This window comes from Triturus cristatus, chromosome 3_1 (assembly GCF_964204655.1).
Source record: "Triturus cristatus chromosome 3_1, aTriCri1.1, whole genome shotgun sequence".
Classification (NCBI taxonomy): domain Eukaryota; kingdom Metazoa; phylum Chordata; class Amphibia; order Caudata; family Salamandridae; genus Triturus; species Triturus cristatus.
Window position 1 is genome coordinate 686,763,363 of NC_140583.1, and position 23,637 is coordinate 686,786,999.

At 44.5% G+C, this 23,637-nt stretch overlaps 1 long non-coding RNA gene across 1 annotated transcript in view; it reads right to left on the minus strand.

Moving 5' to 3' along the window:
* LOC146860804 (uncharacterized) overlaps positions 1–23,637 on the minus strand; it is a 167,735-nt gene that overhangs the window by 139,552 nt on the left and 4,546 nt on the right. The window contains exons 2-3 of the long non-coding RNA XR_014979205.1: positions 1,639–1,716; positions 1,189–1,275 (exon numbers count right to left, since the gene is read on the minus strand). This is a non-coding gene — a long non-coding RNA (uncharacterized LOC146860804). The remainder of the gene's footprint in view (positions 1–1,188; positions 1,276–1,638; positions 1,717–23,637) is intronic.

Below are 23,637 nucleotides of genomic sequence, written 5' to 3' on the forward strand. Positions count from 1 at the left end.
GAATAGACAAATCTTTGCATATCTGTCAAAATAGTATTGCCTTAATATCTTCTGCTATGTGAATACGATCATCACAAAGTTTCTTTTCTTTCACTCTTTCTCTGCCTCCTTCTACTCTTTCTGCTTTTCTCATCTCTAAAAAGATTAAAATGCATTGTTTCATTAGCAATTCGTTTCATATTACAATTCAAGATTTAGGCATGTTTTCTCATAACTGTAGTGATGTTTTAGGGGTAATTTTTGAGCAATGCAATATCCTTTCCTTGTTCTTAGGTTAATGCATTGTATTTCTTCTTCTTTTTCATCTACTTGTATTGTTTTATTGATCCTTTTTATTATTATATGTAATTGCATATTGTTTATTTCTATTCTCAATAAAGCATTTTTAAACTTAAAAAAAGATCATCACACAGTTTGCTTTTCTGACATTAATCTGCACACAGAGTTACTGTACAATCCCTCATAAATTATTGGACACCTGATAAAGGATATTCTGTCAGAGCTTCATAGCGTCTGTCAGAATAATAAAACTAGCAACATTGATCAGCAGTACCTCTGGGTTTGCTATTCTTTTAAGCAGTGTCAGCACGTGCAGGTAAGCGCAGTGGAGCGGGGCTGGGTGGGGGTGGAGGGGTGGAAGCGACAAAGGACAGAATAGGTTAAATAAATAAATAAATAAAACTAATTACCGTGCGCTCGCCGCATCACCCACTCGGTGATGCAGCAAGTGCAAAGTAAGTGGTTTAATTTATTTATTACATTATTTTACCTATTCCGTCATTTGTCACATGCATACCCACCTCCCCCTCACACCGCCCCACCCCGCCCCCACACCGCCCCACCACGCTTACCTGCAAGGGCTGTGACTGATTTCAAGGACGGTTAATTTTTAATGTTATTTTAAAGGGCTGTTTGTTGTGAAGGGTGACACATTTTGTTGACAACAAATGAAGCGCAAAGAAAGTCTACCAAACGATTCTTCAATGACCTATAAACCTGTTATTTTGCTTACTCCATAAGCAGGACATGTGTGGTTTTGAAAGCTTATGCTCTGTACTCCCTTTGTACCTTCTACTGAGTGATTTTAGATAAAAGGACTCTCCGAAAAAAGACATGGACTTAGATCAAAGACCTGGATAGCTGCCTGGAGTGTGTACCGAGGTTTAAAGCCCCTCGGCCATTCCTTACCTGACTTTGCATCATCTTCGAGCTGCAGTTCTCGTTTTCCAGCAAGTCCATGTTTGTCATTGAAGGATCTGTGGTTGTCTACTGCATCTGTTTAATGCAACACACACCAGAGACATTAATTCCCTTTCCATGTTCAAATCTTGATATTTTAATGCTATCACTGTTGCAGGTTTATTTACGGTCTTGAATTAGGTTTCTAAATTGGATTGCGTGGGTTCTGTGAACATACTGATGGACCATTTTTAAACATGATGGTTTGTAAATGAAAGAAGGAATCAATGTATTTAAAAAGAGATGAAATCGTAGGAAAGGATTATGCTATGAGAACTGGGTGAACTTAGACTATGTCTAGGTGATGGTGAATTGGATGTGTGGGTTTAGTACTACTGTAAGTCAGCTTAAATAAAATAGACTGTTGTTATGTAAAATAACCTCCAAAAGCTATCTTACATTCTCCTGGTGGCTCTTCTCTCTTCCTTACATCGGGAATGTTCTTTTCGTGTTCCTGTATATGTTGATCAACTCGATCTGAAAAAAAGGATGATTCCTATTACACAGTTTGGAGAACAGCCAGTACCCAGTATAGTACAGCTCATCCATTCCAGTACAGCTCTCATCACACAATGAGGGGCGACGTCTTATGTACAACGACATTTTGACTTCAAAGTCTACAAAGTGAACTTACATATGTCTACAGAATAAAAGAACTGGCCCCGCCGAGGACAAGTCTGGATATTAGAATCAAGTTTGATGCCCTCTCAACGAAAGCTGAGTAGACCATTGAACCGTAGATCGTTGTACTGAAGAGAATGTCACGGCAACCACTTACAGTGGCTGGTGTATGCCAACTGCCCCATCATTCCAGTCATGTGTTATTAAAATAATCTTTATCCATGACTGAAATGCTCTAATACACATAGCAACGTGGGACATGGACGAAAGCGGTCCCTCCAGCACGTAGCGGCTGCACACGCGGCTAATTAATTTAGCCTTTGTCAAGTTGTGGAAAGGTGCACAGATTGACGTAACGTTGGATGATTCTTCTTGAATCCATATAAATAAATAGGGCCAATTCCACCAGTGCCTTGTCGTGTGGGTCAACTATCACAGCTGTTGCACTTGGTGCAGATCAGCCCGTCTGTCATCTCTTCCCTCCCCTCTGGGTCCCATGTGAGTAACCCTCAATTCCTATTTTTCACATTGGGTGTCATACACTACTCACGATGACAGAGAATCCTGCCTAACTAGATGTCCCTATATCGTTAGGTCCTGAAGAGACCCCCCCATCCATACAGGGTCTAAAAAAATACATTTTTCTGGAGGGTCGACTTTAAAACTCTTTTGGAAAACTTTTTATGTATTTGTCTCAAAACTGTCACGAATGTTCTATGTTCACTGGGGACACAATGCACCATTCAATTGAATAACTGTTTTTACTATGATTATATAAACTATTGTTATCTTCACCCTATATTGAGTTGTGTACTGTTCTTCTCCTTCTGACATCACTTTAACCCTGTAATTCATAGCGATTGCACATAATAATATTATATTCCTTTATATACTCTTGATCGCCACAGGAACCATTGTTTCTGCATATAATGAAATGCTCTAATAGTATCTCAGCTCTTCCAGTGAGTACTTCACTGGTCATTGTCTGCCACTCTCCACATTATAAGACAGGTCTCTGGTGGAGAGAAGGAATAATAATGAGCATCTCTTGGCTGCAGAATGAGTGCTGTCTTATGCTCTACATTCTGTTCTAATGGAACAGGGTTCTGTGTAGTCTAATATCATTTTACTTCTTCTTGAATTTTAAGAGCACCTCTTTCACACTATTAGACCATTTTAAGGGCTTGTATATTAAACTTAGATATGTATGGCCATTAAATGGCTTATAGACACAATAAACCCTTTGCGGAGCTGCATGGGGAATGCAGTGATAGTGTACATACATAGCATGAACACATAGGTTATGACCATGAACCTATATAGGATATTTTACTTTCTATACTCAACTTAGCAGTGTTTTTACTGTCTATTTTAGTGGTGAGATGTTTTGATGGGCTGCGTACAGTATAGAGATTTAAGTGGCAACTGCATGCAGGATGTTGCATTCACTTAGGGGCTTATTTACAAGCCCTTTGCGCCACCGGTGTGTCATTTTTAATATGGGGAAAAAAGTGACGTATCAGCGGTGCAAGGGACTTGAAAATAAGCCCCTTAATGTTTTGCAAATGATGAGCATGACTTGTGTGGCCAGCTTCAATGATTGTGAGGGATAATATTTGTACGACTAGGAAATATTGATAAGTAGACTTTGAAGGTTGTGGGGGCGTGGTTTCGGCGCCTTAGGAAATGGCCGCCGCTACAGTGAGCTCTGCGGTGGCGTGAGGCGGCGCAGCTGTTCCAGGCTATTTCAGCTCGCTGTCGGAGCGCAGAAACGGCTTTAGGCATCATTAGAAGTGCTGCTCCAGTCACCAAGTTTAAATTCCTGGCATATGGTGAGCGTGAAGACACTTTTCGGCTCCACGACGGCTGCGTTTTACTTGCGGCCGCCATTTTGTTTTTTCTCACAATGAGCTCCTCACGTTTACCGCTGCTTTTCCACAAATAATGCAGACCTTCAATGAGATGTTTCTATAAAGAAGAGTCTGGGGCAATTTATTGGAGCACTTCTACTGTCTTTTTATCTGCCTTGACTGATGCAATTTTGGATCCTCTCATGCTTGTTGCTTTTTGCATCTGGAGAATGACTGGTTTCCTCAGGAAAGGAGTTTGAATTGGTCAGACATGTTATTCTTTCGCTCTCTGCTGCTGTCCGCTCATTTTGGGTGCTAACACTTTCTGAACAAGGAGCTTGGAGTTATTATCGGCGTTCCTTTAAATATAACCCATACAGTGGCATTGTGTGTTACTCTGCTTTCAGTGACTTTATACTACTGTACTTTTCTCACAAGAGTTTTGTTGAGGGGTACCTTTTCTCAGTTTAGTCATGGCAACATCTCGGACTACTCGTAAGGATACTCTGCAATCCAATGATGCTTCTTTAGAGGATTTCAATCCTTTTAACATCCTGCAAGAGGGCGCGGATGATAATCCTGTTGACTCTGTTACTACGAAGGGCTCCTCTTCCTCTACGACTCGATTAGGCTCCAAACAAGGATCCAAAATACCGTCTTCGGCTTCCTTCACGCCTAGAAAAAGAGGAAAAGCGAATCCGCCCTCTCCCACCAACTCTTCTTCGCCTCTTTCATTGGAACTTATCCTTGAGGAGATTTGCGCCCTCAAGCCATATATGGAAGAAACTAACACTCGTCTGCTGAGTTTGGAAGATAATTGGTCTCGTACCGAACAAAGGGTTGATGTTCTGGAGAAGCGTGTTGATTCTGTTCAGGATTTCGCTGCTCAAGTTCCTCATATTCACAAAGAAGCCGACCATCTCAAACAACAAGTCGAGCAGTTAGAAAATCGCAATAGGCGTAATAATCTGCGCATTTATGGCCTGGCTGAAGGACTTGAAGGTTCTGACCCAATATCTTATTTTCAATCTTTTCTTCCAACTCTTCTTGGTTTTCCAGCATCTCCGCCATTAAATATTCAACGTGCACACCGTTTAGGTCAGAACCCCTGTTCTTCATCTTCCTCAACAAAGCCTAGAGGGGTTATTTTGTACTTCTTAGAATATACAGATCTCCTTAAGGTTTTATATGCTGCCAAGCAGAAGGGAAAGATTACTTGGAATGGTTCTAACCTCTTTTTTGCTCAAGACTTTGCCAAGGTTACTGCTGACCGTCGCAAGAAGTTTTTAGATATGAGGCCAACACTTCGCAGCATGAACGCGCGTTATGGCTTATTCCATCCCTGTCTTTTCAAAGTAACTTATAACAACAGAACAACCAACTATGAAGACCCTGGTGTGCTTCAAAAAATTTTGAACTCTTGTAGAGGAGTCTCTATGGATACTTCTAAGTCATAATTTGACATGAATGCTTTAGCTCCAAATGCTCACTGTTTGTTACTTATTTGCCCTCAATTGTGATTCTCTTTTGTTTTAGTCATATGTGTAAGCGTTGGTGTTATTGTCACTTCCCATGTTAATTATTCTTCTTATGTTCCCTTTTAACAGGTTGCGGTCTCTGTGTTCCCTTACTTTTTTTGTTTTTTCGTTTTGCCTGGATGATGTTCTGCATGTGCTTCTTGTCCTGCGATTTCTCATCCGGCGTCTGGCCTTCTCCATGTGGCTCCACCTACCCCACCATGATTGTTCTTTTGTGGTATGTTTTTCTATTATTTGTAATGTCTTCTCAATTGTTATTAATCTTGTTTTGTCTCTTTGTTTCCTGTTATCTTCACTCTTTCCCTCTTTTTCTCTTCTTCCCTCTGTTTCATCTATATTTTCAGCTTATCTTTTATGCTTCTCATTTAACTCATCTCTTTCCTTATCCTCATTTTTTCTGCTGTCTTATGATCTTCTGTATTTCTCACTGCTATCTCTTTATAATAATGACCTTTTTTCGTATTTTGCTGCATTCTTCACATTGTTTTTTGCTTGCATGCATGGCGAATTCTTTTACGAATTGTTTTGACTAAGTTTATATAAGATTTAAATGTCGTTAAATATTGTATCTTGGAATGTTAAAGGTTTGAGTTCTCCTATCAAACGTCAACGAGTTTTGTCATATATTGCAAATTTAAAGGGAGATATTGCTCTTCTACAGGATACAGAAATAACTAAGTTACGACGGAACTGGGTAGGCCATGCTTTTGCATCACCGGGCTCAGGAAAACGCAATGGTGTTGCTATTCTCTGTCATAAACGCTTAGATGTCCAACTCATAAAGCAGGATAATGATTCTGATGGTAGATGGGTTGTGATTTCCTTACTGATTAACAAGATTCCCCTCACTATTTTTTATGTTTATGCTCCCAATATGCAAGATAAATTGTTTTGGCCCCACATTCTTTCACTTTTAATGCAATGTACTGATGAGTATTTGATTTTTGGTGGGGATTGTAATGTGGTTGTAGATCCCTTTATTGACAGACACTCCAGCTCCAGATTTGTCCCCTCTTTTACACATTCTCAATTCACTTCCACTATTTCTCAAAGAGCTCTTGTAGACTCTTGGAGACTCTGTCATCCCAAACTTCAAGAATATACTTATTATTCACCTGCTCATTCTTCGCAATCCCGAATAGACTACCTCTTTATTTCCAAGGCTCTACTTCAACACATTTCTCATGCAGACATAGGCTCTATACTAATTTCTGATCATGCTCCGGTTTCCTTGATTTTGGACCTACTTCCTCCCATTAAAGGGACTAGACGCTGGAGATTTAATAATTCTCTTTTATTAGATCCTAAGTTCACGCCAGCCTTTCTCGAGTTTGCCTCCTTATTTTTCGAAGAGAATGAATCCCCTCACTTATCTCCTCAACTTGTATGGGATTCCTTTAAAGCTATCTCTAGGGATTTTATCATATCCTTTGTTGCCCAAAAGCGACGTGCAGCTTCTCTCTCGTCTCAAGCACTTAATTTACAAATTAAAAAGTTGGAACACCTTTATTACTTGTCAAAAAGCCAGTCTACCTTAAAGGAACTCATTAGCGCTAAACTTTCTTTTAATAAAGTTTCTACTGATTCTGCAAATCTATATCTACTTAAATCCAGCGCTAAGTACTATAGTGCACAAAACAAATCTGGTAATCTCCTTGCTAAATATCTCAAAGTTAAAAAACAACATACTAAAATTGAGTCTATCACATCTTCATCTAATACCGTGCTCCATAAAGACGAGGACACTCTCTTGGAATTCTCCAATTTTTACAAATCATTATACACTCCAGAATCTCCACCCCTCTTATCTGATATTGATCAATATTTAGCCTCCATCCCTCCTCCTCCTTCTTCTTTGGATGTAGATTTCTCTTCTCTAGAGTCTGATATACACGCTAAAGATATTCTCAATGCTATTCAGTCACTTAAAAAGGGAAAAGCTCCGGGTCCGGACGGCTTTACGATAGAGTTTTACACTCATTTTTCCAATTTACTTATTCCCAAATTACTTAGATTATACCTGTTTTTTATTACTTCCCGGAGTTCTGAAGGTTCATTTCAAGAGGCTCTGATTTGTCTTCTTCCTAAAGAAGGTAAAGACCATTCATTATGTAAAAATTACAGACCTATTTCTTTAATTAATTTGGACTATAACATTTTTGCGAAGATTCTTGCGCTTCGTCTGGATAATATTCTACCTCACTTAATCGGTAAAGAACAATGTGGTTTCATTAAAGGTCGCCACCTCTCTGACAACACCCGTCTCTTTTTCAATGTACTTAGTAAGTCTCATTCCCATAAATCTTCGTTAGCAGCCGTAGCTTTGGATGCTGAGAAAGCTTTTGACAGGGTAAATTGGCAGTTTATATTTTCGACTCTTACTTGGTTTGGATTCGGCCCTAAGTTTCTATCCTATGTTTCGCTGCTTTACTCTTTTCCAAGATCATTTATTCTAGCTAATGGACTTGTTTCTCCTTCTTTCCCACTGCTCAGAGGTGTCAGGCAAGGTTGTCCTCTTTCTCCCCTTTTATTTATTTTGACTTTAGAGCCCTTCTTATCTAAAATCCGGATGAACAAAACTATTACTGTTTTTCCTTACGGCGATAAACAATTAAAAATCTCGGCATATGCCAATGATATTCTTTTATTTATATCTAATCCTCAGTCCTCTTTACCGGTTTTTCGTTCAGAAGTCTCTACTTTTTCCTCAGTTTCAGGATACAAACTCAATGTAGATAAATGCGAAATTCTTCAGTTAAATAAATATTGTTTCCATGCTGATTTTGTATCTTCTTCCTTTCATTGGAGTCCTACTAAGATTAAATACTTAGGTCTATGGTTCACTCCTTCTATTAAGGATACTGTATCACTCAATCTTAGGAATCTCCAGTCAACGTTAGCCGATTCTACAGCGCGATGGCACCCCTTGTTTTTATCTTGGTGGGGTAGATTAGACTCTGCAAAAATTATGTTGGTTCCTATAATTTTATTCTTCTTATCTAATCTTCCTGTTAACATTCCTAAATCCTGGTACAAAAAAATATATACTATTCTTTCACAATTTCTGTGACAGAACAAAAAATCTAGGATGTCTTTTTCCAAACTTAAACAACCTAAACACTTAGGTGGAGTTAACTTCCCCGATTTTGCATCTTATCATACTTCCTTCTTTCTTAAGAATTCTTCTTCATTATTATCTCAGAATGCGACTGATTTGTTGTCTTTACCTTTGTGGGTAGAAATTGAATCTCACTTCATTTATCCTTTCTCATTTGATGAATTTTTATCCTTATCTAATACCCCCCAAAAATTTTCTCTCTCCATTCTTATGCATACTCGTAAAATTCTTCATCCCCTTATGCTAGATGGTTTAGATGACCGAAACCGGTTCTTGCAATCTCCGATTTGGTATAACAATCACATTAAGATTAAAAATCGGACTCTTTTTTAGAAAGATTGGTTCAATCTTGGTCTTAAATGAAGTCATCAGCTCTTTCTAGGTGATACCTGCATACCCTTCTCTATATTGCAAACGCGTTATTCTCTTCCCTCTTCATATCATCCTAAATATATATTACTGACCCTAGCTGCTCAAAGTTCTTACGATAAACTCATGACTTCTTCCACACAGACTACTCCCTCTCCGGTTCAAATTTCGTTCTTAACAGTGAACACTTCAGCTTCTCAAATTTATAATAAATTGAGACCCATTGGTCAGCCTCGGAATAAATCTGCAGTTGAATCTAGCTGGGAAACTGATTTAAACGCTTCCTTCTCCACTTCAATATGGGATAAAATTTGGACTAAACTAAGGAAATCTTCTAGGGCAGCAAATACCACACAAACACTATTTTTCATATATAACAGACTTTTATTCACTCCTGACAAATTACATCAGATTAACCATCTCTTTCCCTCTACCTGTTGGTCATGTCCAGCCCCTGTTGCAGATCTTATGCATATGTTATTTACATGCCCAGTTATTCATCAATTTTGGACTAGGGTTTGGCAGCAAATTAACAAAATATTTCACACTCATATCCCTTTTTCTTTTTCTCATATTTTTCTAGGTAGTGTTGCAGATGTTTGGTCCTCCTCCACCTCCCTTAATACTCTCATTATTGATTTACTTATAGCTGTTGCTTTTCAGCAAATTACTAAATCATGGAAAAATGCCTCAAACATTTCTTTTCAGGCCTGGTGGTATGGTGTTTGTTATAACCATCGATTAGATAGAGCTTATGTTCACCCGATTACACTGGCCATTAAATGTGACTTATTATGGCTACCCGTCACCAACTTTCTAGATATGTCAGCTCAATCGCTGCCATCTCATATTCCAGCCATAGAAGAAGTCTCCAAACCTCCTTAGATTATAGTTAATTAAATATTGTTATATTTTGTGCTTATTCTCAGTATATAATTAAGTTTGTAGTAGTGAGATCAATATGATATACATGTTATATTTTTGAACAATATTTTCAGTTGTATTGTTATATGATATCTGTATCTTTTTACTTTCCCTCCCCCTCCCCCTTTTCTCCCCTTCTTATTTCTTCTTTCTTTATTGTACACAGCATATTTTCTATTTTTATTATTGCTATATACCGTATTGTATTACTGTTGTATCACTTATATCCAATAAACTTTCTTTTAAACTTAAAAAAAAAAAGTCTTTGAAGGTTGGTAAGAATAAGAGATGTGTTAGTGTATATTTTATGGGCTACAATACCCATACTGACGGACTCTAAAGGCTCCCTTCTTGAGTAGAGTAAGTGTATCAGTTATGTATTGTTTGTATGGTCACTGTATTTTACGTTTTGGTTGTGATATGTGCCCACAAGTGGGTGGTTACACAGCGTAAAAGTGTTGACGTACTGTAGTATCCTGCTCTTCTTGATATTTAGTTCTTTCTTTGTATTCTGTGCCCTGCTGCTCAGCCATTGTATGAGTCATGTCATACAGTGTTCCGGTGTGTCTGGTTGAGTGAAATGTCAGTTGGAGAGTGTGGGTTGAGCAGCTGAGATGCCCCCAGTTGGGCTGCTGCTACTTATACTACATTGTAACCTACTATTCCTGTAACCTAAGATGCCTACTTTAATCAGAAGAAAAAAACGACCTTTTGGATTCATCATCATTCCTGCCTACCCTCCTTCATACGTTATTTCACTGGGGACGAGTGCAAAACAGATCTACTGTGGAGAAAAGTCCACTTCTGAAACTTAAAAGGAGTCATGATTGCTGCTTCCGGTGGAGGACAAACATTAAGTTAAGAGAACTTTTAGGAGAGCCTATTTTAAGCCTACTAAGTACTAAGAGGAAATGCGCCTGGGAGCACCACCGGTGTCTATTTCCATTAGGCAGCCTTAGCCGCAGGCATTTAAATAGGCGCTGCTGAGCTAATATTGCTTTGGCTCCTGCGAGAACTTGTACTGGCAGTACTGTTTCTAACTGAGCCTGCAGTTCCTTGTATCAGCTTTTACACTGAGCTGATAGTGAATACTTTGGACCTAGTGTGCTTCATCCTGCAGTTTGGTGTGTGTCACCTGCTTCATCTCGGAAACTGAAGAGCGTGTTCCTCCAAGCACAGTGTCCATTAGAAACACTGGGCTGCCTATTGTACTTTAACACATGTGAGTGGTGGATTTCTAGGACCTCCTACCTGCTTTCTACCTGCAGTACGAGAGGAAACACTACTTAACAGTGCACATGTGGATGTACTACAACAGTGTTGTTGAAATTGTTTCAGGAACCTTTGACCCGTGAGTACTGTTGTCATTTTGAGGAGCGCTACAGGGAGTAGTTGAGCAAGCTTTTTAAAACTGTTATGCTCTACTGAAGGCAGCGCATGTTTCGTAGCGCTAGCCTTTTGATAAAATCTGCCTCACCTGTTTGCTTCTTAGTGTGACATTTAAAGTCATCATGAATTCCTCTATGCTTTACGTCATGGAAGGGAGAGCACTACAACTTCCACCTCCTGTAGAAAATTGCATTTTACGGCGCACTGGCGACAATTTTAGTCAATTGGTAGATGTTGTGTATGATTCCGTGGGCAGCTCGATGTTCCTCTCACATTTTCAGCTAGACAGAATTAATGGAGGTAAACCAGCTTCCGTGCTGGCAAACACAAGTTCAAGTGAATGACCTTGTGTGCAGTGATTGTAGAGCGGAGCCTTAAAAAACTTTTTGAAGTTGGTTAATTGGTGAGTCGGAGGTGCGCTGTGGCTACTTTGCCAGTGAACAAAAGCTGGGACCATTTTACGGATGCTACGGTGCCTAGCTATGGACCATTGGTGTCCTACTCTTGAACTTGGTAGCGATGACCAAATTTGGTGTGTACAAAAGGGGGTGGTGCTGGACGGAGCATCAGAATCAATCAAACACTCACACCCATTCAACAGATCCGGGTTTGATCCATCACCGTTCTTTAGCCCACTCTGCCAACCCAGTTCAGACATGGCCATATGCAAATCAGTCTGACCCTGTGCCTCATGGGAACAGTCCAGCCCGAACTGCCAAGCCATGCCTTCCCTGGACCGGAAACAAGCTTCCTAGGACCGGTTTCTGGCATTTCAGCCGTCTTCAGCCAGGCTTGCTTGAATCCAGTGGCAAAGTGAGCAAGGGACTCACGTCTGAGCATCCTCAGTTTCACACTACATACTGAGTATTTTTTTGTCAGTTAAACAACAGTTATTATTACCCAGCTGGATGGGAGACATATGCAGGTAAACAGGGGACCTGCATGTTCTGGTTCTAAAATTCCATTATAAGGTTCTTCTCACACAATAAACCATTCAGTCAAATCTTCTTTTTTTTGTCAAAATTATTTTTTATTGTTATTCAGCATCATAGTCAAATACAACAAACATGGAATACTATATCCTGCAAACCCCTGAGGCAGGAGAATCAGCTAATTGCAGCCCTGTTGCTCAAATCACAGGGTCTTTACATGCCTCCCATATCCGGCTGACAAGATGCTCAGTTTAGGTCCACATTTCGGAAGGGCACACATTTATGTGAGAACAAAGAACCATAAACCCAGGAACTTCCCTCCCCTTCCCCTCTCTCATCCCTCCCCCCCCGTCCCGGTGGTGGTATTTTCGCATAGTATGGAGTTGAGTGATATGGACGAGTAGTGAGTGGGCGGCCGAATGAAGATTGGACTTGACCTGCCCTTGGAGAATAAAGATATTTGCCTGGTTCCCTTGGTGGGGTTTAGAATTGGAAGAGGTGCATAACTCTTATGTAAGCCTCGGGACAGATAAGTGACCAATGGGCCCCATCTATATTCAAAATTCTTAAAAGCATCTCAAAAGATGTCAGCCAGGCGCTCCATGGAGAGTATTCTCCACAGACAGGAGTGCCATGGCGAAACGGCGGGAGCATCTTTCTTTTTCCAAGTGGCCACTATGGTGAGTTTAGCCGCTCCCAGCCCAGATGATTTCCTTATCGGCTCTCGTTTGGTGTTCCAGCGCGTGGTCCCTGATACCCAATAGTGCCCCCTCTATAGTCGTCGGAATGGGATACCCCAGCATTTCTTTAATATGTGAAAGGATTTCTTCCCAGAATGGACGAATGCTTGGACAGTCGCACCAAATATGGCGAAAGGTTCCCTGCATACCACAGCCCCGCCAGCAGAGATCTGAGGTATCAGGAAAAATCAGCTTGAGCTTAGTGGGGTTAGAGATACCAATCTGGAAGCGTCTTATAGTGAGCCACCCTCAGTGCTAACGAGTGGTTGTGACTAGTAATGTCCCCCCACACCAGTTTCCACCCCTCTCCTGTGATGTCCCGGCCGAGCACCTGTTCCCAGAAATGCGTGTAACGTGCTCGGGGAGCGCGTATAGTATTCACTAATAGAGTGTAGAGAGAAGAAATGGCCCCTTTCATGTTGCCTGCTTTAAGGCCAAATGCTCCACGTCTGTCAGGTCCCTAGTTGCCTCCTCCGGTACATGGGGTTGCGTGGCCCATTGCTGCAGCTGGAGATAGAGGTAGTGTTCGCTATATGGGATTAGGAAATCACGTTTGCAGTTTTCAAACGTTAGAATATCAAAGTTGTGGAAGAGGTCCGAAAGCTTTAGTCACCCGCCCTCCTTCCAACAGTCAAATGGCCCTTCGTGTAAGGCCGGCGGGAAGGCCGGGTTAAAATGGATAGGGGTATATGGGGATGGGAAAGTGGTCCAACCCTGTCTTCTTGTAACGTGATCCTAGACCGTGAGGGTGGTGCGTATGGGGGTGCTCAGATATGTGTTTGCTGGCCTGTCCTTCTTAGGCTTCCATAGAACATCCCAAATAGAGCGGCCTACAATAGCCCGGTCCATATGGAGCCAGTGTTTTTCAGATTCCTGTGCTGTCCATTCCGTTACGACATGCAGTTGTGCTGCTTGATAGTATAAGGTGAAGTCTGGGAGCGCCACTCCTCCCTCTTTCCTTGGTCGACTCAGCATGTGAAAGGGCAGGCGGTCTCGCCCTCCTTGCCAAATGAAGTTGGTGGTCAGTGAACGTAGGTGGGACAACAAATCCAGGGGGAAGCTTGGTGGGGAGAGCCTTAAATAGATACAGAAATTTTGGCAGAACCGTCATTTTGACGGCATTGATTCGCCCAAGCCAAGAGACATAAAGAGGTTTCCATCTCTTGAAATCTTGTTATGTCTGTAACACTGGCGCAGGGTAGTTGGCTTTGTATAGGTCCCCAATTTTAGGCGTGAGATAAACGCCCAAGTAAAGGAGGGAGTGTATTGCCCATTGTAGGGGTGTTTGGTGTCGCAGTCTCATTGCTTCAGTGTCCGTGAGCGTGAGGTTGAGTATGGAAGATTTGGTTAGGTTGACTTTAAAACCTGCCACTATTTCGAAACGAGTCAACTCATCCTGTATTGCCTGAAGGGAGGAGGCAGGTTCCCGGAGAGTAGGCAGAATATCATCCACAAAAAGAGACGTTTTATGGTCTGCGTCTCTGAAGCGGATTCCCGGATCTCCTCATTTGCTCGGAAACTCTATGTCAGGGGTTCAATACTAAGGGCAAATAAAAGGGGGGGAAGCGGACAGCCCTGTCTCGTGCCTCCACTAAGGGCAAATGGGAGGGACGTGTACCCATTGATCAGAACTTGCGACCTTGGGGAGTGGTAGTTCGCCCGCACCATATGGAGAAACCTATCTCCAAAGCCACGTTTCCGCATGGTCAGGAAGAGGAATGACCAATCCACCCTGTCAAAGGCCTTTTCGGCGTCGAGTCCCACTAACATAGCCAAGATTTTAAATTTAGAGACTTTCTCAATTAGATGGACAATACGACGGATATTATTGTGTGTTTGATACCCTGTTATAAAGCTGGATTGATCAGGGTGGATAAGTGTGGGCATCAGGTCATTCAGCCGGGCAGCCAGGATCGCTGAGAACAACTTCGCGTCAAGGTCAAGAAGAGCAATGGGCATCTACGAGGCACTAGCCTGAGGGTCCTTCCCTGGTTTGCGAATGACCGATATCACCACTTTGGCCATGGTGTCCGAGACCCTGGCATCGGTCGCAATTGCATTAATCTCTTCTGTGCTCCATGACAAGCTGGACTTGTCATGGAGCACAGTCGCGCTTTGCCCATGACGAGTCCAGCTCGCCATGAGGCATTCCCCGGGGAATCACTCTGGTGCGGGCACCAGAGGGATTCCCTTTTAACCAAAATAGCCTCGGGAGCTGGGGAAGAGCTGGGGAAGAGCTTCCCCAGGCTCATTTCAGTTTCACTTTGCACGTGCTTAGGGGGCTATCTCAGCCTCCTGAGTACGTAGAAAGACGGGAGAGGTATCGTTGGAAAGGGGAGAATCTCACCTTTCCAATGGTACCCCTCCCCAGTGGATCCCTGCTTGGGGATCGCCACAGGAGGGCGATCCCCAAGCAGGGATCCACCCACTAGACACCAGGGAGGGGGAGCGGCCCCTTGGGCAAGGGCCTTTGCTCCCCCTAAATAATTTTGGCTTCAGTTAGTCTTTTTACCCCCCTGGGGGGCAGATGGGGGCAGTAGCCCCCATTCTGCCCCCCCGGGGGGGCAAAAAGCCCACTAGACACGAAGGAATAAAAAAAAAAAATAGGGGTGGGGCTGCCCAAAATGGGCAGGCCCATGCCCCCACCCCACCCCCCAATTATCACAGTCTTTCTGCCCCCCCGGGGGGCAGATGGGGCATTGGCCTCTAATCGGCCCCTTTGGGGGGGCAGAAAGCCCACTATACACCAGGGATTTTTTTTGCGCAATAGTTTTTAGGGTATCACAGTCTTTCTGTCCCCCCGGGGGGCAGATGGGGCATCAGCCCCTAATCTGCCCCTTCGGGGGGGCAGAAAGCCCACTATACACCAGGGATTTCTTTTCATTTTTTTTTAGGGTGGGGGCTGCCCGAAACCCACCACCATTACAGCCTTTATGCCCCAGATTGGGGGCCAATGCCCCATCTGCCCCTCCCCCCGGGGGGGCAAAAAGATCACTAGACACCAGGGAATTGGAAAGAAAATAAAAATAGGGGTGGGGGCTGCCCAAAACGGGCAGGCCCATGCCCCCACCCCACCCCCCAATTATCACAGTCTTTCTGCCCCCCCGGGGGGCAGATGGGGCATTGGCCTCTAATCGGCCCCTTTGGGGGGGCAGAAAGCCCACTATACACCAGGGATTTTTTTTGCGCAATAGTTTTTAGGGTGTGGGCTGCCTGAAACGGGCAAGCCAATGCTCCCACCCTCCCCCCCACACAAATGACAGTCTCTATGCCCCCCAGGAGGCAGATGGGAGCTGTAGCCCTCAATCTGGCCCCTCTGGGGGCACAGAATGCCCACTAGAAACCATGGATTTTTTTGTTTTATTAGTGTAGGGGTAGGGGCTCCCCAAAATGGGCATGACAATACCCCACACCACCCCCAGAGAAATTCCAGTCTTTCTGCCAACCCCGGGAGGGCAGATGGTGGCAGTGGCCCCTGATCTGCCCCCTGGGGGGCCAGAAAGCTCACAAGGCGCCAGCGAGTACGCAGGCTTTTTTTATGCGTGGGGGTGGGGGCTGCCCGAAATGGTCATACCAATGCCCCCACCCCCACAAAAATTTCCTACCACCCAGCGTTCCCCCGAGTCTCCTGATAAAAACGGTGCCTCACTCGTGTGGGAGGCCCAAGTACCCGCGACAGGCAAGGGTCCAAAACGTAGTGCGCCTCAACAGGCAAGGGTCCTAAACGTAGTGCGCCTCACTACGTTTTGGGCCCTTGCCCGTGGCGGGTCCTTAGGCCTCCCACACGAGTGAGGCACCGTTTTTATCAGGAGACCCGGGGGAACGCTGGGTGGTAGGAAATTTGTGTCAGCCCGGTGATGCCACAACTTTCCCACACAAAAATGTGTGAAAAATTTGAGGTTTGCAGGGCATTCTGGGTAAGGAAACGTTGGGGGATCCACACAAGCCATACGTCCCTGGAATTCCCCGGGTGTCTACTTTTCAGAAATGTGTGGGTTTGGTAGGTTCCCCTAGGTGGCCACCGAGCACCGGGCCAAAAACCCAGGTGACCCCTCTTGCAGAACCAGGTCGTTTTGAGATAGGCAATTTTCATGTCGCCTCAATAAGTTTTGGGCCCTTGCCTGTCGCGGGTACTTGGGCCTCCCACACGACTGAGGCACCATTTTTATTGGGAGACCCGGGGGAACGCTGGGTGGTAGGAAATTTGTGTCAGCCCGGTGATGCCACAGCTTTCCCACACAAAAATGTGTGAAAAATGTGATTTTTTCAGCTAAATTTGAGTTTTGCAGGGCATTCTGGGTAAGGAAACTTTGGGGGATCCACACAAGCCATACCTCCCTGGAATCCCCCCGGTGTCTAGTTTTCAGAAATGTGTGGGTTTAGTAGGTTCCCCAAGGTGGCCGCCAAGCACGGGCCAAAAACCCAGGTGACCCCCCTTGCAAAACCAAGTCGTTTTGAGGTAGGCAATTTTCATGCCGGCTCAATACGTTTTGGGCCCTTGCCTGTCGCGGGTACTTGGGCCTCCCACACGAGTGAGGCACCATTTTTATCGGGAGACCCGAGGGAACGCTGGGTGGTAGGAAATTTGTATCAGCCCGGTGATGCAACAACTTTCCCACACAAAAATGTGTGAAAAAGGTGATTTGTTCAGCTAAATTTGAGGTTTGTAGGGCATTCTGGGTAAGGAAACTTTGGGGGATCCACGCAAGCCATACCTCCCTGGAATCCCCCGGGTGTGAAATGTGTAGGTTTGGTAGGTTCCCCTAGGTGGCCGCCGAGCACCGTGCCAAAAACCCAGGTGACCCCCCCTTGCAAAACCAGATCGTTTTGAGGTAGGCAATTTTCATGTCGCCTCACTACGTTGTGGGCCCTTGCCTGTCGCGGGTACTTGGGCCTCCCACACGAGTGAGGCACCATTTTTATCGGGAGACCCGGGGGAACGCTGGGTGGTAGGAAATTTGTGTCAGCCTGGTGATGCCACAACTTTCCCACACAAAAATGTGTGAAAAATGTTTTTTTTTCAGCTAAATTTGAGGTTTGCAGTGCATTCTGGGTAAGGAAACGTTGGGGGATCCACGCAAACCATACATCCCTGGAATCCCCCGGGTGTCTAGTTTTCAGAAATGTGTGGGTTTGGTAGGTTCCCCTAGGTGGCCGCCGAGCACCGGGCCAAAAACCCAGGTGACTCCCCTTGCAAAACCAGGTCGTTGTGAGGTAGGCAATTTTCATGTCGCCTCACTACGTTGTGGGCCCTTGCCTGTCGCGGGTACTTGGGCCTCCCACACGAGTGAGGCACCATTTTTATTGGGAGACCCGGGGGAACGCTGGGTGGTAGGAATTTTGTGTCAGCCCGGTGATGCCACAACTTTCCCACACAAAAATGTGTGAAAAATTGTTTTTTTTCAGCTAAATTTGAGGTTTGCAGGGCATTCTGGGTAAGGAAACGTTGGGGGATCCAAGGAAGCCATACCTCCCTGGAATCCCCCGGGTGTCTAGTTTTAGGAAATGTGTGGGTTTGGTAGGTTCCCCTAGGTGGCCACCGAGCACCGGGCCAAAAACCCAGGTGACCCCCTTGCAAAACCAGGTCGTTTTGAGGTAGGCAATTTTCATGTCGCCTCAATACGTTTTGGGCCCTTGCCTGTCGCCGGTACTTGGGCCTCCTACACGAGTGAGGCACCGTTTTCATCGGGAGACCCGGGGGAACGCTGGGTGGTAGGAAATTTGTATCAGCCCAGTGATGCCACAACTTTCACACACAAAAATGTGTGAAAAATGTGATTTTTTTCAGCTAAATTTGAGGTTTGCAGGGCATTCTGGATAAGGAAACGTTGGGGGATCCCCCGGGTGTCTAGTTTTCAGAAATGTGTGGGTTTGGTAGGTTCCCCTAGGTGGCCGCCGAGCACCGGGCCAAAAACCCAGGTGACTCCCCTTGCAAAACCAGGTCGTTTTGAGGTAGGCAATTTTCATGTCGCCTCACTACGATGTGGGCCCTTGCCTGTCGCGGGTACTTGGGCCTCCCACACGAGTGAGGCACCATTTTTATCGGGAGACCCGGGGGAACGCTGGGTGGTAGGAAATTTGTGTCAGCCTGGTGATGCCACAACTTTCCCACACAAAAATGTGTGAAAAATGTTTTTTTTTCAGCTAAATTTGAGGTTTGCAGTGCATTCTGGGTAAGGAAACGTTGGGGGATCCACGCAAACCATACATCCCTGGAATCCCCCGGGTGTCTAGTTTTCAGAAATGTGTGGGTTTGGTAGGTTCCCCTAGGTGGCCGCCGAGCACCGGGCCAAAAACCCAGGTGACTCCCCTTGCAAAACCAGGTCGTTGTGAGGTAGGCAATTTTCATGTCGCCTCACTACGTTGTGGGCCCTTGCCTGTCGCGGGTACTTGGGCCTCCCACACGAGTGAGGCACCATTTTTATTGGGAGACCCGGGGGAACGCTGGGTGGTAGGAAATTTGTGTCAGCCTGGTGATGCCACAACTTTCCCACACAAAAATGTGTGAAAAATGTTTTTTTTTCAGCTAAATTTGAGGTTTGCAGTGCATTCTGGGTAAGGAAACATTGGGGGATCCACACAAGCCATACCTCCCTAGAATCCCCCGGGTGTCTAGTTTTCAGAAATATGTTGGTTTGGTAGGCTTCCCTAGGTGCCGGCAGAGCTAGGGTTCAAAAACTACAGCTAGGCACTTTGCCAAAAAAGGTTCATTTTTCACTGCGAAATTGAGGTGTGTCCATGATGCGTTTTGTGCCGTTTCCTGTCGCGGGCACTAGGCCGACCCACACAAGTGAGGTACCATTTTTATCGGAAGACTTTCGGGAACACGGGGTGGGTGGAAATTTGTGGATCCACGTAGATTCCAGAACTTTCCACCACAGAAATGTGGGGAAAATGTGTTTAGTTTCGCAATTTTTTAGGTTTGCAAGGGATTCTGGGTAGCAGAACCTGGTGGGAGGCAGTCAAGTCACCCCATCCTGGATTCCCCTGGGTGTCTAGTTTTAAAAAATGTATAGGTTTGCTAGGTTTACCTAGGTGCCACCAGAGCTATGGTTCAAAAACTACAGCTAGGCACTTTGCCAAAAAAGGGTCATTTTTCACAGCGAAATTGAGGTGTGTCCACGTTGCGTTTTGTGTCGTTTCCTGTCGTGGGCAATAGGCCGAACCACACAAGTGAGGTACCATTTTTCTCGGAAGACTTTGGGGTACGCTGGGTGGGTGGAAATTTGTGGATCCACGCAGATTCCAGAACTTTCCACCAGAGAAATGTGGAGAAAATGTGTTTTTGGGGAATGTTTTAGGTTTACAAGGGATTCTGGGTAACAGAACCTGGTGGGAGGCAGTCAAGTCACCCCATCCTGGATTCCCCTGGGTGTCTAGTTTTCAAAAATGTATAGGTTTGCTAGGTTTCCCTAGGTGACGGCAGAGCTATGGTTCAAAAACTACAGCTAGGCATTTTGCCACGAAAGGGTCATTTTTCGCTACGAAATTGAGGTGTGTTCACCTTACGTTTTGCGCCGTTTCCTGTCGTGGGCACTAGGCCGACCCACACAAGTGAGGTACCATTTTTCTCTGAAGACTTTGGGGAACGCAGAGTGGGTGGAAATTTGTTGATCCACGCAGATTCTAGAACTTTCCACCAGAGAAATGTGGGAAAAATTTTGTTTTTTTGGCAATGTTTTAGGTTTGCAAGGGATTCTGGGTAACGGAACCTGGTGGGAGGCAGTCAAGTCACCCCATCCTGGATTCCCCTGGGTGTCTAGTTTAAAAAAATGTATAGGTTTGCTAGGTTTCCCTAGGTGCCGGCAGAGCTATGGTTCAAAACTACAGCTAGGTACTTTGCCTAAAAAGGGTAAATTTTCGCTACAAAATTGAGGTGTGTTCACGTTACGTTTTGTGCCGTTTTCTGTTGCGGGCACTAGGCTGACCCACACAAGTGAGGTACCATTTTTCTCGGAAGACTTTGGGGAACGTGGGGTGGGTGGAAATTTGTGGATCCACGCAGATTCCAGAACTGTCCACCAGAGAAATGTGGGGAAAATGCGTTTTTTGGGCAATTTTTTAGGTTTTCAAGGGATTCTGGGTTACAGAACCTGGTGGGAGGCAGTCAAGTCACCACATCCTGGATTCCCCTGGGTGGCTAGTTTTCAAAAATGTATAGGTTTGCTAGGTTTCCCTAAGTGCCGGCAGAGCTATGGTTCAAAAACTACAGCTAGACACTTTGCCACGAAAGGGTCATTTTTCGCTACGAAATTGAGGTGTGTTCACCTTACGTTTTGCGCCGTTTCCTGTCGTGGGCACTAGGCTGACCCACACAAGTGAGGTACCATTTTTCTCTGAAGACTTTGGGGAACGCGGCGTGGGTGGAAATTTGTGGATCCACACAGATTCCAGAACTTTCCACCAGAGAAATGTGGGGAAAATGCAGTTGTTTTGGCAATTCTTTAGGTTTGCAAGGGATTCTGGGTTACAGAACCTGGTGGGAGGCAGTCAAGTCACCCCATCCTGGATTCCCCTGGGTGTCTAGTTTTCAAAAATGTATAGATTTGCTATGTTCCCCTAGGTGCCGTCAGAGCTAGGGTTCACAAACTACAGCTAGGCACTATGCCAAAAAAGGGTCTTTTTTCACTGCAAAATTGAGGTGTGACCACGTTGCGTTTTGCGCCGTTTCCTGTCGCGGGCACTAGGCTGACCCACACAAGTGAGGTACCATTTTTCTCGGAAGACTTTGGGAAACGCGGGGTGGGTGTAAATTTGTGGATCCACGCAGATTCCAGAACTTTCAACCAGAGAAATGTGGGGAAAAGGTGTTTTTTTTGGCAATTTTTTAGGTTTGCAAGGGATTCTGGGTAACAGACCTTGGTGGGAGGCAGTCAAGTCACCCCATCCTGCATTCCCCTGGGTGTCTAGTTTTAAAAATGTATAGGTTTGCTAGGTTTCCCTAGGTGCCGGCAGAGCTAGGGTTACAAAACTGCAGCTAGGCACTTTGCTAAAAAGGGTAATTTTGCAATGTGAAAATGTGGTGTGTTCACGTTGGGTTTTGAGCCATTTCCTGTCGTAGGCACTATGCCTACCCCTACAAGTGAGGTACCATTTTTATCGGGAGATTTAGGGTAATTCAAATTTGTAAAGGAACTGTTATTACCTATTGACTTTCGATGCATTTCTGCCTTCCAAATGAAAGACATTGTGTAAAAAAGAAGTCATTCTAAAAAATGACTCATAATTCTCATGCTAGTATGAGTATCCCAATTTCGGAAATGTGCAAATATCTACTGTTTCTAAACTCTATATTTTGTTCCCATTTCAGAAATACATAGGTGTCTTTCATACCGATTTTTCCATGTACACATTTTTACAGAATAATTACTATATACCCGGTACATAATAAAAAACCATTGCAAGTTGCTGCTCAGTTTTTTGCTCTGGGTTCGTCGGGTTCTTGGTGAACCTACAAGTCCTATATATCCCCACAACCAGTAATGTCCAGCGGATGTAACGGTATATTGCTTTCAAAGAGCTGTCAAAATTAGAAGAAGTTACAGGTGAAATCGTTGACACAAAAGGCGCTTTTTTTCAACAAACTTTCAATTTATCCTATATTTAACTGTTAGTTTCTATAAAGAAACCTTGATGGATCTACACAAATGACCCCTTGCTGAATTCAGAATTTTGTCTACTTCTCTAAAATGTATAGCTTTCCAGGATCCATTATTGCTTTTGTACCCATTTCTACCATTAACTGGAAGGAGGTTGAAATCACAAAAAATAGCAAAAATAGGCTATGTCCCAGAAAAATTCCAAAATTGTGTAAAAACTTTTGGGTTTCTGACAAAAGTCTGGTATCCCCTAAAAGCTGGGAAAATGGTGATTTCAGCCCCACAAACCCTTTTTTGATAACATTTGCAGGGAAAAACCCAGATGCTTTCATTTGCAGCCCGTTATTCCCATTTTCCCCCCAAAAAACTACATTTTGCTGTATTTTGGCTCATTTCTGTGACCCCTCCAGGGGAATCCACAAACCCTGAGTACCTTCAGAATCCCCAAGATGTTGGAAGAAAAGGACGCAAATTTGGCGTGGATACCTTATGTGGTCAAAAAGTTACAGGGGCCTCAGCACGCACTACCCCAAATAGCCAAAAAAGGGCGTGGCACAGGAGGGGAAAAGGCCTGGCAGCGAAGGGGTTAAAAAGTTCAACAAGGTGTGGGACAAGTTCAGACATGAAACTTTTGTAAAATTGTGCTGTAAGTCCGTCGGGGCCCGGGGATTTGTGAAGCTTAAGTTTGGCGATAGCCTGTCTGACCTCCTCAGCGGTAATGGGGCCCTCTAGGGGTTCCGCGATCACTGGGGAAAGCTGTGGAAGTTCTACTGAAGCTAAATATTACTGTTGCAAGACTATGTCTGGTGTGGTGCCAGTGTAGTGTTCCCCATAGAATTTGCCAAAGGCATTAGCTTTGTGGTCGTCTGCATGTGTCACATGGCCATCCCCGTCCAAGATACCCCCGATAAATTCGCGTTCCCTCTTCTCACGAAGTTGTCGCACTAGGTGACTCCCCACTTTATCCCCTTGAGCAAATGCTGAGCACCTCAGTTTCAGTAGCGTAAACTCCGCTCTATTATTATAGATAGCACAGAGTTTGCCCCTCAGTGCAGTGAGCTGCCGCTAGAGCATCCATGTGGGGGGCGGTTTTGTGGGCTTTTTCCACTACCTCTAATTCCCCTTCAAGCGCTACGCATTCTTTCGCTCTCTGTTTGTTCAACGCTGCTTTGAGTTGTATGCATTTGCCCCTTATCACCGCCTTAAAGGCGTCCCAATTGTTCTGTGGTGTAGTAGCATGTGACGTGTTAAGCGCAAAGTACTTGTTAATGGAGTTTCTCAGTTCGGCGGTGCTGGTCTTGTCCCGAAGGAGTGAGCC